We start from the raw sequence: 11542 nt of genomic DNA, 5'->3' as shown, positions 1-11542 counted from the left end.
AACTTGTGAAAGTAGCATTCTAGAAAATTTTATTGAAGCTGGTGGGCTATCTAGGTTAAAAATAAAATTTTAAAAAATAATCCAGTATTGTAAAACATGTGTTGTGACATTGAGATCTGATGTAGGATTTTCTCTTTTGTTTGTTTTTAAGGCTACAGGTTGTATATTAGTAGTTGTACATACCTAACATAAAATCTAAGCCTTCCTCTTTGCCATGCCCTGGAGAACAGACTATTGAGGTCAAAGGAGGTCAGGGAAGACATGGAATGTCTGATGAAAGGTGTTCCTACTGATGCAGAGAAGTAAAGGGAGAAAAAGTTTACTTTTGTAGACACACTTAGAAGGGCTTTAAAGGCTCATTGTGCTTCAGAAACATCATGTTGGATTTTCTGTTTCCCACTATCATTCACAAATTTCTGCCCAGCCCAACTTAAAACTCCCTGCTGTTCAAAACAATATGGAGTCTGTTATTAATCATGCATCCATTCAATTTCATACCAAAACCCAGAAACATGTCCTATTAAAAAAAAAAATACTTCAGAAAGTAAAAAAAAAAAGAGAGGGCAAAGTACTAGATGTTACAGAGAAATGCATCAGTTGATTCAGCTGCTGATTTCTATACACAAAAATGTTTGGATTCAAAAATGAAATGGAAAAAAAGCACTTGCCTATGCAAGCAAAATCAGATTTTGTTCCTTTGTTACTGAGGCAGCTGCAAAAATAATGGGTTTCAGTGAAACTTGGACTTCTTTAACTTCCGTTTTGTTTTGGAATTTGCCCCATCCTATTTCTCTTAGCTTTTTTAAAAAGTGAAAATTGTATCAAAGGTATAATCAGTGGTGCTTTCAGAACGCGGACTAAAACCAGGGATACAGATATTTGTGAGAAGGCACGTTATTTATTTTACTGGTGCCTGAGTTTTATTTATTGGAAGGGTCCTTGAGGGGTGTTATAAACCTGTTTTGTAAAACATCTACCTCCTAATTTTGCTTAGCACACTGTACTATTTTTAGGGTGGGTGGTGGGAAACTCTAGAAGGGTTTTTTTTATCAGCAGGTTTCCTCTCTGTGTAGCATCACTGAACCTGTCTGCTACTGATTTTGCTGAAAAAGCAGTAACCAGTCAATTACCTAGGAAATACATGAACTATGCACATTATTGCAGAGGGTTTATGTAGCATAGAGTATGCGAAGTATGCTCTGATCTGTAGTCTACAGGAGGCTGGAAACCAAGTGAAGCGAATTTCTCATCTAAATTCAGGTATTTTTTGTGGACAGTGAGTCATTTCTATGTGGAGCAGCTTTGTGACATGCCTTGCATGTTGTAGTAGCTCATTCTACCACTTTGAAATGGAGAAGAGGAATCAGTCAGCTATCTCACGGTGGGATGGTTCCTTGCAAGGGATGCCAGGTCAGTTAGATTTAAGTTGATTCATCTTATATGCAACTTCTATTGGAACTGGAAATGATATCAGAAAATACTTAGGGATAGTCATATCTGATTCGCTGTACATCTGCTGTTACTTAGGAAGCAGGGCTCAAACTTAATGCAAGAAATTATTGTCCTTCAGTGCATTTTTTTCAGCTTGGCATTGAAAAGTAGACAGCAAAGCTGTCTGCTTATGCTTGTATTCTAGACACATGGCCCTTGTGAGGTTCAAGAGAACAAGAAATCACGGAATTTCTTAATTTTCTGGAAATGGGAACAGAGAAGGACAGGTACCTCGATGTTAGCAGCCTGCCAGCTGGATCATCCCAGTACAGGGTGGAATAGACACAGCGGACAGTAGCTTTGGAGGAATAATACTTTTAACTGACTATCTGGTTCAAATTCCATTTGCAAATTAGGAACAACAGTGTAGAGCTTTGTGCAGGCCAGCAGACCACGTATTTATACATGATTTTTTTCCCTGAATATTTACAAAAGGTATGAATAGATTGAACTACTAGCCCATGGTATTTTCTAGGTAGCTACACTTCCTAGCTGGATTGCAGTGTAGAGATAACCCAATATGAGGATAAATGACAAAACGAGGGTAAAAGGAGAGGGGTGAAATGGCAAGAATATGATAAACAGGAATGAATTAGGATTGGTGCATAGTATTGGTGGTGTAGAGAAACATTTCAGTTGTTAAGTCTGTGTAATTAGCAGCAATAAAACCAGCTGTCAGTGGGTGCTCTTACTACAGTTACCTGGAACTTTAAACTTCACTCACTGTTTCGTGTATTCACAATCATTATAATTTGGAAACAGTCATTTCTGGAAGTGCTCCTTAGTTTATTTCTTAATTCATGTTTCAGTATTTCCTCAGTTAGTCTTCTCTTCAGATAGCTTCTTTTGGAAGTGATTATTGCATTTTATGAAGTGACCTAGAAACTGCTATTCTTCTGACATGTGTCTTTTCCTATCTCTAATAGTTTCCGTCTTTTTCTTGTTGGCCGGACGCTTTCTTAAAATTGCCTGAAACATCAGCCTCCACTTCATAAAAGCAACTATGATATTCATTGCTTTTCTGAGAAGAAAAATAATGGTTTTGTTTGTAGACTAGGGGAGTCTGAAAGAATTTATGAAATCACCTATTTTGTTCACCTTGGGACTGAAATAAATTCTCTTAAGTATTCACGCAGACTAGTGTTGTTCTGTGGATAAAATGTTAATACAAATTTCTTCTCCACCTGCCTCAAATTTGGCAAACTGCTTTTGCATAGCTTGAGCAAAAATACTACACTTGACCTTGGGAAGAGGAAGGACATTATAGCATTTACAAGATAGTGATCAAACCACAGCCTGTCACCCAGTTGGGTTTGTCCTGTCCATTGTGCCATGGTCACATGCTGGAGATGTTCCTGTATTCTTTTTCTAATGTATTTCCAATTATCTTGCAAATGACTATGTGTGTGGTTTTTTTGTTTGTGTGATGGTTCTGTTGGTAGTGTGTCTTGGTGGTCAGGTCAAATCATTATGTGTGATTTGTTGTTTGGGGTTTTTTTTGGGTTTTTTTGTTTGGTTTTTTTTTTTAAGGGATATACACAATAGCGTCTAAAATGTGTCTCGTAATGTTGATTTAAGGTTTTAGTTTTTGCCACCCTAAGCACTTTCTGCTGGACAGCGTAGCTTTGGGGCAAAAGGCAGTGACCGGACTGTCAGTTCTCAGATGCCACAAAGACCTCACAGAGCTCTCCAGCAGAGCGCCTTTTTTTTTTTTTTTTTTTTTTTTTTTTAAGTGGGCTACACATGAGCATGTATTTCTTGAACTTTGAGGATTTAGACTTGGATGCACATTTAGGAGATAGTATTGAATACAGCTGGTTGAAGAAAACATGGGTAGAAGACTTCATTACAAAAAGTGCCTTTAGTAGAACAGAAATATTTGCTTGGGGGAGAGGAAAATAAAGAAAATTGATCAAAGACAAAATGTTTCAATTCAATTGTGCATTCTTGTGCTCTAAGGGATATCCTTTTTCTTTCTTTTTTTTTTTTTTGGCTTTTGTTTTGCTTGCGATTTTGACTGTTAAGGATTTCCTTATAGTGTAGAAATAGTTTTTCAAGTGTTGTATATACCACAGATTGGAAAAGGCAGTTTCAGTGGCCTTGTAAGTAGTGTGGGAACTTGTGCATACTTGTCTGTTTGTCTGCTAGTGTTTAAGAAAAGTATTCATATATTTTTTTATAATGTTAATATGTGCTGTGTTGTCTAGAAGACAGGAACTGAATTAGAGTAAAACTAGGCAATGTGGAGCTACCTTCCGCATGGTTCAGAAAGATTTACATTTCTAGTTAAAAGTGTAAAAGTACTAGGAAGTGAATCCAGAGACCCTTACGTTTGCTTGTCTTTTGCTCATTCAAATGACAATTGCTTCTTGTGGTGTATGTTTCTTACCTGTTGCAAGAAAAGAGCTAAGTAATGGTGACTTTACTGGCTGACAGACATTTCAGAAAGGGAAAACAATCCCCTCTTGAGCTCTTGATAAAGCCTTCCACTCAAAAAACATGTTTAAACCCTGAAACCTTAATCTAAAACTTCAGAGCCCTGGCACATGACTGAGTTTTTCATGCATGCTTATGTTTCTGGGTTAGGAGAGCAAATGCGAGTCCTCCGGTGGAATTGTGTGAGGGATGTGCTAGGCTGTATGAGCACTGAGGCTAATGTGGAGCTGCACTGTCCTCCTGACAGTCCTAAGAAGCATTGATGCCTTGGACACACACTAAACTGCTGAGATTTTCCTGTAACGAAAAGGACACGTGGGTTTAATATCTCCCTTAAGACCTTTCTCTTCTTTAGATGAGCGTGGCCAGTATCCATGCATGTAAGGGGGTGATTATTATTGCTGCTGTGTAATAATACTGATCTGATGGCACGTGTGCATGAAACTTTACAAAATGTGTAGTGTTTATACTCTCCAAGCCTGTAGTCTAACTGAAATAAGCATTAGGCAAATGAGGTAGTGATTCATAGAGAGTAGAATTAATCAACTGTGAAGGGCTGGATGAAATAAAGACTATTATTTACATTGCTATTTTGTTGCGAGCTTGAAGAAAGCTCGGTGGTAGGGACATCACAAGGTGTTCAAGCTGTGGAGAAGCTCTGGGAATTGAATCACAGCTGAAGGAAGAAGCCAAAAACATAAGAGTAAGCTGTAGATTGCAGCATTTTTGGAAAAATACATAAGGTGCTAAATGGGAGAGCTTGAGAATTATAGTTGCACTTATATCTAGGGAGCCAAAAGTAGGATAAGGTCGTGTCCTCGTACTTCTTAAATTCTTTAGTGAAAATAACTCAGAGTAAAATACATGTTTAGCCAGATCATGGCAACATACCACTTTTTGGTACCTATCTCAGATCTTCCAGTCCAAACTCTTTCAAAGTAATACAGGGGTTTGTCATTTAAGTCATTCTTTAGTCTTTCTCTCTCTTGCTTTCTGTCATCGCTCACCAGAGTTCCTGTGGTGGTGAAGGCTTTCTCAAGGATGCTCAGCTTGTTCTTGCTAAGATGAACTATACCTTATTAATGGCAATGTTTTGATGAGAGGAGTCCTCAATTCATCTGGTGTATCCAGATAAATTAAACTTGTTCCTGCACTGTCCTTAGTCCCTGTGGTTTCCCAGCAGAGTCAAGTATTTCTGAAAACTTTTGACAGCTACCTGAGAATAAGAGAAGCAGACATTTACCTGTTTGTCTGCAATATCTGCACTCTCTGTCTACTTTCATGCACTTACAGCCTTCCTCCATAACCGTGGAGGTGCCCGTGCTTTTAAATGGTTCAGCGTGCCTCTGCTTGGCAGAACCGACTCCAAATTCTTGTTTACCCGTAACAGAGAGTCTCTCCCTACAGCTGGAAAGATGTCTCTGTGTCTTGGTGGAGATGAGGAGGGAGAAATTAGGGAACAACTTGCTTTGCTTTCTACTTTCTCTTTTCCCAAACCATTTGGCTAGAAAATTGCCCAGCTTGCCTCTTTGGCTCCTTTTTTCTTACCAAAGCACGAAGAGAAGCTCCACTTCAGTTAAAAGGAGCATGCTAAGAGGGTACCTCTTGCCCTTACACCTTCAGTATAGTTTGCAGTGATGTGAAGAACAGTTTTTACATTGTTACTAGAACCTTGATTCTCTGCCTTCCATTTCAGTACTGTAGAAACTTTCATGTTGTTGTTTTAGCTCCTCTCCACTTTCTCTCTTCCCCTCTCTTTGGTTGTTTTAACAGATAGCTTATGAAAAATAGCATTTAAAATTTTCCATTTGGAATGAATGACACACTTTTCTGATGTGATCGTGTCTGATGTAAAAGATTAATCCCCAAGTCCCTCAAATCACAGAATCTTTGCCACTCAGCAAAGTAGGACCAAACATGTCTTTGTGCTCTCTCCATATTCTGTGTATCTCCAAGATTAGGATGTGTTGGAATGATGGGATGGAAACTCAGAGAGAGGAGGCCAGAGGGCTCAATTTCCTTTCAGAAAGTGAGATTGAGAAACGGGAGTAGAAAAACAGATCTGCAATTGCTACTAGAGAACATGATGGCCCATGAAAATGCAATGTGTTTCATGCTGTAATGTTTCTGTTGCTTACTACAAAAAGATAACTACAGGAAGGTATTTTGCAGCAGGGTTATCTTTTTTCAATCTTGCTGGTTTAGCTTCACCTGAGTTGTTTTGTAATGTTGCTGTCTTCACCTTAAGTTGTTTTGTGACACTTGGCATGGGAAAGTAGACTAAATTTGGCACATATGATTCCTGCTGACCATTTCAAGCTTGGGGAAAAAAACAAAGCTAGGTTTGTTTTCATGCACAATGCTGCATGTGCTACATTTCAGGTCTCCAAAGTCTCTGCCTGTTGAAATAGACTGCTGGGCCCTCTGGGGTGGGTCAGTGTTTTGTGTGGTAATATTTGAAGTGAGCCGGAGTCCCAGGCTGATGGAGGCTGGCCACGAGATTTGAGAAAGTCCACAGTCCTCCCCATTTTCTCTTGTCACTGTCCCTTTGTTTAATCTGTGACAGCCTATTAAAAATGGAAGAACCTTGAAACAGAAATTCTAAATAGGTCTCCTGAAATGCAGAGGTTTGAAAAGGCTGCTGTAGTACGTACAACAGAGATGCAAAGTTGCTGTTGCAGCAAAGCCGAAACATGGGAGCTCTGTTTGCATCTGTCACTGTCTCTCACAGAAGAGTCACAGGTCAGTACACAAATCTGTAAATAACCATATAGGACATTACCTGTACAGTAGGCCTCAAATAGGAGGACCCTAATTGAAGTCCTAAACCATAACATCTTATTTGCTGTAACTACTAGCTATTATAAACCTGGATAGCCTTTTTCATGTAAGGCTCGAATTCCTCTATTAAATACCTTGGTCTAAAAATCTAGATGAACAAGTGGTTCTGCTTACTGTCTTGGAAATTCCTACTTTCTGACTTTATTGAAGTCCCTTTGTTCCAATGCTACAGAAGAAAACAACAAGAAGAAAATAATTTACTTTCTTGAGACAGTTTACCTTTGCGTTTTAATGCGCTGTTCTTTGGTTTACTTGTATACAAGAACCTAACAGGAGCATGACTCAGTTTTAATCGCTCCCTATCTATCCAGTCTAAGTTCACAAAATATGCTAGTTTGTGGCCATCTGTATAGCAGGTAAGAAACGATAACTTTCACAATTCTGTAAATTTGCATTAATCAGCTACTGTATTTCTGATTTTGTTTATGGGAAAACAAATGACACTGACTGTTGCAGCAACACCACTCAGCAGCAGTAGATATGTTTTCCTTAAATATTTCTCCTCTTGTTGTTTTATCAGACCTTATCCATTATTCACTGGATATATCGTTATCATTATTATTCATTGTAGTAACAGATAGTTTTACTTCTTTTTGTTTTATTTTTGGTCAAGCTGCTAAATATAGTAAGCTAAGTTTTTTTGCAAATAGTATAACAGGCATGAAGAAGTTGGGCATCAGTGAAAGCATAGGTGCTGCACTTCAGTTTTTGTGTATTAAGGACTTGATTACTCTAAGAACTTCGTGCCCAAATTTGATGTAGCGCTTCAGGAGAAGTGCCTGTTTGGAGAAGTGAAAACAAACCTCCATGGGATGGGTAGCACATAGTGGTTGTACTGTCAGTGTACACGTGCTGTGTCTAAAGCATGCAGATAGCCAGGGAAGCTAAAGAAGAAAACATTGTGCAGTTGTGTGCAGCTTGTAGGCTGAAAATCATTCTGAATTAGTATTTTATTTAGCACAAAGCCAATTATCCTTTAAAAATCTTGTACCCAGCATTAACTAGAGGTAGGTCAGAGCAAGGAAACACCTGCTGTTGCTGGGTTTGTACCCAGCCTAACTTGAAGGCAGCCGTGGTTTCTTTAAGCTTCCTTCACTAGCAGGACATACGTTCTGAACAGCAACAGTGTAGGTAGATGGATAGAGTTCGGCAGCAGACAGGCTGTTCTTTCCAGTCCTGCATCATATTAGATTAAATTATTGATCATCAGAAACACAGAGCCTTTTCTTACTCCATTAAGACTTATTTCTCATATATTTAGGGTTTTAATCAACACAACCCAGAAAGGATCAAAATATTTTCTGTGTTTTCTCAAACAAGATGCAACTGGCATTTGATACTAACAGCAGTGATTTTGCAATAAATCTTGCTTGCATCCCTGAGATGAGTAGTTCCCATAGTGTTTTTCTTATGGGAGTAATTAAAATTTACAAATGTTAAAGCTTAGGAGAGGGAAAAGCTTTTCTGAAGGGAAGGAGTCTGGATTTAAATTGTTTGAGAAATAAACTGTTCTGTAGCTGCAGAATTTACAGTGTAATCTGTTCATGGCCACAGGATTGTATTTCAGAACTAAGCCTCTTAGATGTTTTTAGAGTAATAGTATTTTTAAGTGTGTAGCTACTGTATTAATATTTAACTACAAACTGAGGTAGGGATTGAGCATCCTGACTTTGCAAACTGAAGCAACTGTCCTTGCTTTGAGCAGAGAGGTTGAGTAAGAGATTTCCTGAGGTCTCTTCCATGGTGAGTGATTCCGTGATGCTGTTCCTGAATAACCATGAGGTGTAAATTGGCCAGCTCAGTTCAGTGGCCAATAACACAATTCTTTTAAAGTTATGTTACACACTGATATTTCAGTCGAGCAAGTTCTCCATAGACCTAAACAGCTTTTTGTATCTCCATCATACAATCTTTGATAGAGGAAAGATGGGCATCGGTAGAGTCTAATGAAGTATTTGTCAAATAAGTAAAAGCATGGCTAAATATTATTTTGCTTACATGATTTGTTCCTTTTAAAAATCACCAAAACCTTTTCCTCTAAATTGAATGAAAATGTCATAGAAATTGCTGTTTACCATAGTGCCAAAAATGAAGATACCCTGAAACAGGATTTATATCTGGATCAAAGTACCCTGGCCTTTCATACATTTCTCCCAAAGTTAAACTTCTGCTTTTGACTAGGATATTAATTCTTTTTACACACAGCCTTCAATGATGGGGTGGTTAACTTGCATAACAGAGCAGCATATTAAGAATGAGATCCAGCTGCATACAGTATTAGAAATTCATTCCTGTTAGAGCTTAGTATATGTAATTTAGTCAAATCTATTAATTTTATTGATAGTGCTTGATGTAGACAGTAATTGAGTATTTTTCTCTGTGTATTCTATAGTATGTATATCACTTGCAAAAGTCATCCAGTGCCAGGGCCCTCTGTGTTGAAGGCAAATTTAACTGAGTTTGCATTAGGTTTGGAGGTTGTGCTCTGACTTGATAGTGTATTAAGAATAGTTTTGATGTGGTTCATTATATACCTTCAGGCAATTTTACTGCTGACATTTATCTAAGGAACAGGTTTTTATTGCTTTTTTTTTTTAATAGAGGAAAACGACTTTCTGAGACAGCAGAATTTTTCATTCAACCATGCTGAGATGGATACTTCAATTTTTTGTCCTTTTTTTTTTTTTTTCCAGAAAGAAAAAGCAGATTAAAACCAAATGCCAGAATGGGAAAAATACAGCACTCCCCCCAAAAAATTGCTTTTACCGTTGTGGTAAAGGTTGTTATTATATGGTAGACAAGTAGTAAGTGGTGCTTAGCTCTTTCCAATTAAGTTTTCTTCATTTTTTGGTCACAGTAGTAGCTGTGGTCTTACACATGGCTTCATCCTGTGCAAATTCAGAGGTGCTTCCAACATCAAAGTCTAATTTATAGCCTCTAGGAAGTAGCTAGATTTTATTTTGTCTTTGAGTTTGCATCAGAGAATGAAGACATTCAGCTACAAATGAAAAGATGGTGTGAGAGATTATGATAAGATCATCATAAACAGTGACTGATCTGCTGCTGCACCTCACAGGAGCAGGTCATTCCTCTCATAGTGCCTGTTTGTGAAAATAAGTATTACTTAGGTATGTGACATCTTTGACTGTTATAATGTGGGCATTTATACCACGTATTGTTAAGTGTGGGGATTTGGCTCTTAATGATGGACTTGAGAACACCCACAGGAAGCTGGTAGCAAGGCCACATGTGGAGCTCATCTGTTCCTGTCTTCTGCATGCGAGCTGTGGTCGTTAGTAAAACCTGTTCATCAGTCCTCTATCTCTTCAGTTTATATTCTGTATTTCCTTTTTATGTGTATTTCCTCCAAAAGCCTTTTCGGTGCTATTCCTAAATTCTTTCTTTACCACTCTCTTTTCCAGCAGTTCAGTTTTAGAGATCTTTGCATGGTTATTGTGAATCTTTACGTGCTGTTACTTCTCATAGTGGTGGAAGATGATCTGTTTCTGCTGGGATTTAACCTTAATAATTACCCTATTCACACCATTAGTTCCTCCAGTTATTCCAAAAATAATTAAAATGAGAGCATAGACACAACAGAACAACAGTTTCTCAGTAGAAGCACTCTCCTTGTCTATTATTAATCTACTTGCAAATTTCAGTTCATATTTATTCTGTCAGGTCTTGAAGCTTCTTGCTAAGCAGTGGGTTTCATTGAAGCTGATATTGAAAATGCCCTTTTGCAGTGCTCTAAATTAGATATGGGGGAAAAAAGTTCTATAAAAATTGCTGATAAGCGTGAAAATCTGGTCTTTGAAGACCAATTTGATAGGATATTTGGACATATATATCCAGTCATAACTGGCAGCAATTATATGAAAAAGTCAGTCAAATTGCAGCCCTTCTTTCTTGATCCAGTGTGTTAAAGAAGACTGAGCCCATGTCAGAAATTCGGTAGGAGTCTGGGGGTCAGAAATGACAATTCTCTCCTGGTGTGCTTTCTCACGCTCGGTGACTTTAGTCAGGTCTTCATTACTTCATACATTCAGGTTGCAAAGGTGCTAAATGGGAAGATGCAGTACAGTGACAATATTCTGTAACTTCTTTATTGTCCTTCTTGTTGTTTATACGGAGCAGAATAGCCAAATTTCAGTAAAAGAAAAATATAGAAGTGAGAGCATTACTCAAAGCCTCAGAGAACTGGTAAACTACAGTGATGACAGCATACACTTTCAGATGGAGTGAGGAATTCCAGTACTGGAAATGCGTGAAATGACTCAAACACATTTTCAGAACAGGAAGCATTAACAATTCATAAATGTTAATCATTGAACATTAGTGTTTTTCAATAAGGTTTTTAAATGACAGCTGAACTGATAAATTGCCCCCTCTCATTGAAGTGGGACAGGATAATTTTTTTTAAAAAACAACTTTGAATGATTGTGCTAATTCATTAATTTCTTTCATGCTCTGAATCTTTCTGTTCATTAATGAAATATGATGAGGCAGCAATATATATTTCAGTTAGCCTTTTGCAGCACAAGTATAGAACTACATGCCCGTGAAGACAGAGGCCGCATGCACTGTACCCGTTGTGCACATGTGTGTGTTTGGATAGCAGTATCAACTAAGCAGAAATGCTGGATTTGGCTCTTGATACCAATATATATATTTTTCCCTTATTATTGAGATATCGCACTTGATGAGACTGGGAACAGATTATAGCATATCACTGGGGTTGTCCTGTGATTCTGTTAAAACCTTCTAGTTTGCA

The sequence above is a fragment of the Caloenas nicobarica genome, chromosome 4, assembly GCF_036013445.1.
Source record: "Caloenas nicobarica isolate bCalNic1 chromosome 4, bCalNic1.hap1, whole genome shotgun sequence".
Lineage (NCBI taxonomy): Eukaryota > Metazoa > Chordata > Aves > Columbiformes > Columbidae > Caloenas > Caloenas nicobarica.
Note: the sequence above shows the minus strand (reverse complement) of the source record.